This window comes from Balaenoptera acutorostrata, chromosome 1 (assembly GCF_949987535.1).
Source record: "Balaenoptera acutorostrata chromosome 1, mBalAcu1.1, whole genome shotgun sequence".
In the NCBI taxonomy this organism is placed as follows: domain Eukaryota; kingdom Metazoa; phylum Chordata; class Mammalia; order Artiodactyla; family Balaenopteridae; genus Balaenoptera; species Balaenoptera acutorostrata.
The window spans coordinates 37,494,428-37,500,427 of NC_080064.1; the positions used below are offsets into that span (position 1 = coordinate 37,494,428).

The following is a 6,000-nucleotide window of genomic DNA, read 5'->3' on the forward strand; positions in this document are numbered from 1 at the left end:
TCATAAATCAAAACCTCAACAAAATACTAGCAAACAGAATCCAACAGCACATTAAAAGGATCATACACCATGATCAAGTGGGATTTCTACCAGGAATATAAGGATTCTTCAGTATACGCAAATCAATGAATGTGATAAACCATATTAACAAATTAAAGGAGAAAAACCATACAATCATCTCAATAGATGCAGAAAAAGCTTTTGACAAAATTCAACACCCATTTATGATAAAAACCCTCCAGAAAGTAGGCATAGAGGGAACTTACCTCAACATAATAAAGGCCGTATAAGACAAACCCACAGCCAACCTCGTTCTCAACGGTGAGAAACTGAAATCATTTCCACTAAGATCAGGAACAAGACACGGTTGCCCACTCTCACCACTATTATTCAACATAGTTTTGGAAGTTTTAGCCACAGCAATCAGAGAAGAAAAAGAAATAAAAGGAATCCAACTCAGAAAAGAAGAAGTAAAACTGTCACTGTTTGCAGATGACATGACACTATACATAGAGAATCCTAAAGATGCTACCAGAAAACTACTAGAGCTAATCAATAAATTTGGTAAAGTAGCAGGATACAAAATTAATGCACAGAAATCTCTTGCATTTCTATACACAAATGATGAAAAATCTGAAAGAGAAATTAAGGAAACACTCCCATTTACCACTGCAACAAAAAGAATAAAATACCTAGGAATAAACCTACCTAAGGAAAAAAAAGACCTGTATGCAGAAAACTATAAGACACTGATGAAAAAAATTAAAGATGATACAAAACAGATGGAGAGATATACCATGTTCTTGGATTAGAAGAATCAACATTGTGAAAATGACTATACTACCCAAAGCAATCTACAGATTCAATGCAATCCCTATCAAACTACCACTGGCATTTTTCAGAGAACCAGAACAAAAAATGTCACAATTTGTACGGAAACACAAAAGATCCCAAACAGCCAAAGCAATCTTGAGAAAGAAAAACGGAGCTGGAGGAATCAGGCTCCCTGACTTCAGACTATACTACAAACCTACAGTAATCAAGACAGTATGGTACTGGCACAAAAACAGAAATATAGATCAATGGAACAGGATAGAAAGCCCAGAGATAAACCTACGTACATATGGTCACCTTATTTTTGATAAAGGAGGAAAGGATATACACTGGAGAAAAGACAGTCTCTTCAATAAGTGGTGCTGGGAAAACTGGACAGCTACATGTAAAAGATTGAAATTAGAACACTCCCTAACACCATACACAAAAATAAACTCAAAATGGATTAAAGACCTAAATGTAAGGCCAGACACCATAAAACCCTTAGAGGAAAACATAGGCAGAACACTCTCTGACATAAATCACAGCAAGATCCTTTTTGACCCAGCTCCTAGAGAAATGGAAATAAAAACAAAAATAAACAAATGGGACCTAAAGAAACTTAAAAACTTTTGCACAGCAAAGGAAACCATAAACAAGACGAAAAGACAACCCTCAGAATGGGAGAAAATATTTGCAAATGAAGCAACTGACAAAGGATTAATCTCCAAAATATACAAGCAGCTCATGCAGCTCAATATCAAAAAAAACAAACAACCCAATCCAAAAATGGGCAGAAGACCTAAATAGACATTTCTCCAAAGAAGATATACAGATTACCAACAAACACATGTAAGAATGCTCAACATCACTAATCATCAGAGAAATGCAAATCAAAACTTTAATGAGATATCACCTTACACCGGTCAGAATGGCCATCATCAAAAAATCTACAAACAATAAGTGCTGGAGAGGGTGTGGAGAAAAGGGAACTCTCTTGCACTGTTGGTGGGAATGTAAATTGATACAGCCACTATGGAGAACAGTATGGAGGTTCCTCAAAAAACTAAAAGTAGAACTACCATACGACCCAGCAATCCCACTACTGGGCATATACCCTGAGAAAACCATAATTCAGAAAGAGTCATGGGGGCTTCCCTGGTGGCGCAGTGGTTGAGGGTCCGCCTGCCAATGCAGGGGACATGGGTTCGAGCCCTGGTCTGGGAGGATCCCACATGCCGCGGAGCAACTGGGCCCGTGAGCCACAACTACTGAGCCTGCGTGTCTGGAGCCTGTGCTCCACAACGAGAGGCCGCGACAGTGAGAGGCCCGTGCACCGCGATGAAGAGTGGCCCCTGCTCGCTGCAACTGGAGAAAGCCCTCGCACAGAAACGAATACCCAAAACAGCCAAATAAATAAATAAAAAGAGTCATGTACCACAATGTTCATTGAAGCTCTATCTACAATAGCCAGGACATGGAAGCAACCTAAGTGCCCATCGACAGAAGAATGGATAAAGAAGTTGGGGCACATATATACAATGGAATATTACTCAGCCATAAAAAGAGACGAAATTGAGTTATTTGTAGTGAGGTGGATGGACCTAGAGTCTGTCATACAGAGTGAAGTAAGTCAGAAAGAGAAAAACAAATACTGTATGCTAACACATATATATGGAGTCTAAAAAAAAAGGTTCTAAAGAACCTAGGGGCAGGACAGGAACAAAGCAGTCATAGAGAATGGAGTTGACACGGGGAGGGGGAAGGGTAAGCTGGGACGAAGTGAGAGAGTGGCATGGACATATATACACTACCAAATGTAAAACAGATAACTAGTGGGAAGCAGCCGCATAGCACAGTGAGATCAGCTCCGTGCTTTGTGTCCACCTAGAGGGGTGGGATAGGGAGGGTGGGAGGGAGATGCAACAGGGAGGAATATGGGGATATATGTGTATGTATAGCTGATTCACTTTGTTATACAGCAGAAACTAACACACCATTGTAAAGCAATTATACTCCAATAAAGATGTTAAAAAAGAAATCACAAATCCTTATTGATTTAAAATAAAAGTACTCTTTGACTTACAACAAATGATGTAACCTTTTAAAAACAAGTGTGAAATTCAATGTTTAGGAAAAAAAATTATTTAACTCCAAACTGGTAAATAATGTTGCACCTTTACCATAATTGTGATCAGTCCTGTGCTCCTCACATCAGTACCTGATCTGCAACACTCACACCCTGTACACCCAAGCACAAAGTGAAGGCTCTTGCACAACATCCACAACTTAAAGATATAGTAATTTCAATTCCAGCAGGCACTGCCTCAGATTGGAATTTAACTTCAATCTGGTGCTGTATAACTCCCATAACATCTGATGTTACGTTGAAAAGAGCTCTGGACCCCTAAGGGTCAAAAGACCTTAGTCTGAGTTCTGGTTCTGCCACTTACAGGTGAGGTAACAAGGGGCCTGACATTTAAAACTCTCAGCGTCCTCAGTTTCTAGAAGGGAGACTGGTGGTTAAGTTCACAGGCCCTCAAGCTAGACTGCCTGGGTCTGAATTCTAGTTCTACCATGAATTAGCTGTGTGATCCAGGTCAAGCTACATAACTTCTCCAAGCTTCAGTCTTAATTTTCTAAGATGAGAATAATTACAGGTTCTACTTCACAGAGATTTATGAATGTTAAATGAGTTAATCTATGTAAAGCACACATAATAATGTCAATCCCATGACAAGCATTATGTGTTTGATATTGGACAGGTCATGGAAGCCTTCTGTGCCAGCTGAACCATAATTCTGGTCCCTGTATTGCTATTCTTGCTTCCTAGGTTGCGTTTCTCCTGTGCCTAGTATTTAATCACCTTCTAGACTTTTAAGACTCAGTTCAAAAAACACCTTGCCTAAAAAGCCATTCCTATCCGTTCCCACCCTCCTGGAGAAGTAACTCTTTTCTCCTTAAGTGCCTTCACTCTACTATGTACAGATCATCTCTACCGTTACAGGCTGTATCGCGCATTTATTTAAATGTCTATTTCCTATGAGTTCCTTGACTGTCGCTGCTGTATCGCCAGTACTTGACACAACTCCCGTCAGATGCTAGGCACTCAATCAGTGCTCTGTGGAACGAGCATCTGTGAACCTCACAACAACCCCGTGGTAAGACTCAAGCTCAAACATTAGAACCCAGGTCACTAGGTTCACAGAGGTTCCTGCTCTCAATGAGGCTCTGGGTGATAAGCATGAACATAACCATCCATGATACCAGGCAGCCTGTCAAATGTCTCAGTGTCACTACCACGACTCTGGGTGATGGGAACCAAGGCAAAGACTCGTTAGCCACTCAAGTTTTAGAGGGGGTGTTCATGGCATCCCAGACCTGCCTCGGTCATAGCACTCACTGCCTTCTCCTTTTGTAAACTGGTAAGATAAAACACCGTTATCATAACTGATCTCTCAGCCAGATCTTACTGTATTTCACTGTCTTGCACCCAAACAACCAAAAACAGAATAAATGAACGAAGAACTTAAGTGTAAAGGACTAGGCACTGTGCTCAGGGCGTCTGGTCCTGGGTCTGGTGCTCACTCGCTGTGACTTCTAGCAGATCCTCCCCTCCCTGAAACTCAGTTTCCCCATCTGTTGCACGAGGTGGCTGGCTCGGATTCTCCCCGAGCTTCCTTCTAGTTCGGGCACTTGGCTCCGCGGCCGGGTCGGGCAGGCACTCGAGCTGGCGACTCAGACTCTGCACCCCCGCCAGCCGCTCAGGCCCTCCTTAACCAGGCTCGAGGAGCCCGCCTCCCTCCGGTGCAGCGAGGCCCGGCGGCCTCCACCGCGCGGCTCACCCCGCCAGCCAGCTCGTGCGCGGCCTGGCAGCGCACCAGCCGCAGCTTTACCTCAGGTCCCCGCGTGCCACAACCCCTCGCTCTGGTGGCTCCCCACACCGCCGCCGACTGACAGCCCAAAGGCGCAGGCGCGCGATGGCCGGGCAGATCGATGGGACGATCTGGGCAGGCCCGCGGAGAAGGAACGAGCACCGAGTGATAGATGCCGGCCGAGAAGGGCATGGCGGGGAGGAGGGGAGGAGGCGAGGAGGCGGGGCCGCCTGAGCCTTTTCGTTCGTTCACACATCACCAAGGCCTATTGACCGTCTCTCACAGGGCAGGGGAGCTAGAAACAGCCTCTTCCTTCAGGCAGTTCTCCTTCTAGGACCTGGCCTCAACTGCCACTCTGCGAAAAGAGAGCTCTTTGGGAGCTGCGGTTTGGGGCTAGCCAGTGGAGAACTCACCAAGGATTGCCAAGGTTTTCTATGTCCAGTGAGGTCTAACGTGGCGACTCAGCGTTGGCTTTCTGAACCAGACTATTATGGTATGGAAAACATCCACCTGTAGCCATCAAAACAGTTGGTTCGGGGTGTGGGATTAGGGAAGATCTCATTGAGATGGTGACACTGAACAGTGGCTTGGAGAGAGTGAGTCAAATGGATATCTTGGGTAAGAGCCTTCCAAGAAGACTAGCCAGCAAGTGCAAAGGCCCTGAAGAGAGATGGCAAGTTCAAAGAACAGCAAGGAGACCAATATGGCTAAAGCAAAGTAAGCCAGGGGGAGAGTGGATGATGGCAGAGGAGGCTAGAGAGGTAATGGGGGAGAGGGTGAAGAATTCAGATCCTGTGGGTCTTGTAGGCCGTTGTGAGGACCTTGAATTATGCAGAGGAGCAGCGATATAACAGTTTTTAAAAGGATCACTTTGGTTGCTGTGTTGAGAACAGACTCCCTGGAAGCAGGGGCAACTGGACGAGAGAACCCAAACACCTGAGTCTAGACTCCAACAGTTGTGAGAGATAATAATAAAATAATTTTTTTGTTTTAAGCAGTAAATTTTGACACAGATTGTTAAGCTACATTATCTGATTTTTTTTTTTTCTTTTTCTTTTTTTTTTTTGCTTTGCTGCGTGGCTTGCGGGGATCTTACCAGGGATTGAAGCCAGGCCAGGGCAGTGAAAGCACCGAGTCCTAACCACAGGGCCACCAGGGAATTCCCTAAACTACATTAGATAGCAGGAACAATGGTCATTCTCTCACACACACATTCCTGCAATTTCCTAATCTTTTGGAAGCTTCCTCTTTTTCTATCCATCTCTTAAATCTTGAGTTGCCTTAGCTCCCTGCCAGTTAGGAGGCAGAGTCT

The 6,000-nt window shown here is 44.2% G+C and overlaps 1 protein-coding gene across 1 annotated transcript in view; it reads right to left on the reverse strand.

Annotated features, from left to right (window-relative positions):
• The window catches only part of EIF2B3 (eukaryotic translation initiation factor 2B subunit gamma), a 157,849-nt gene extending 153,031 nt beyond the window's left edge, over window positions 1-4,818 (reverse strand). Inside the window, exon 1 of the mRNA XM_007164563.3 lies at window positions 4,710-4,818. The gene's annotated coding sequence lies outside the window, so the exon portion shown is untranslated. The remainder of the gene's footprint in view (window positions 1-4,709) is intronic.
• Between the last annotated feature and the right edge of the window lie 1,182 nt (window positions 4,819-6,000).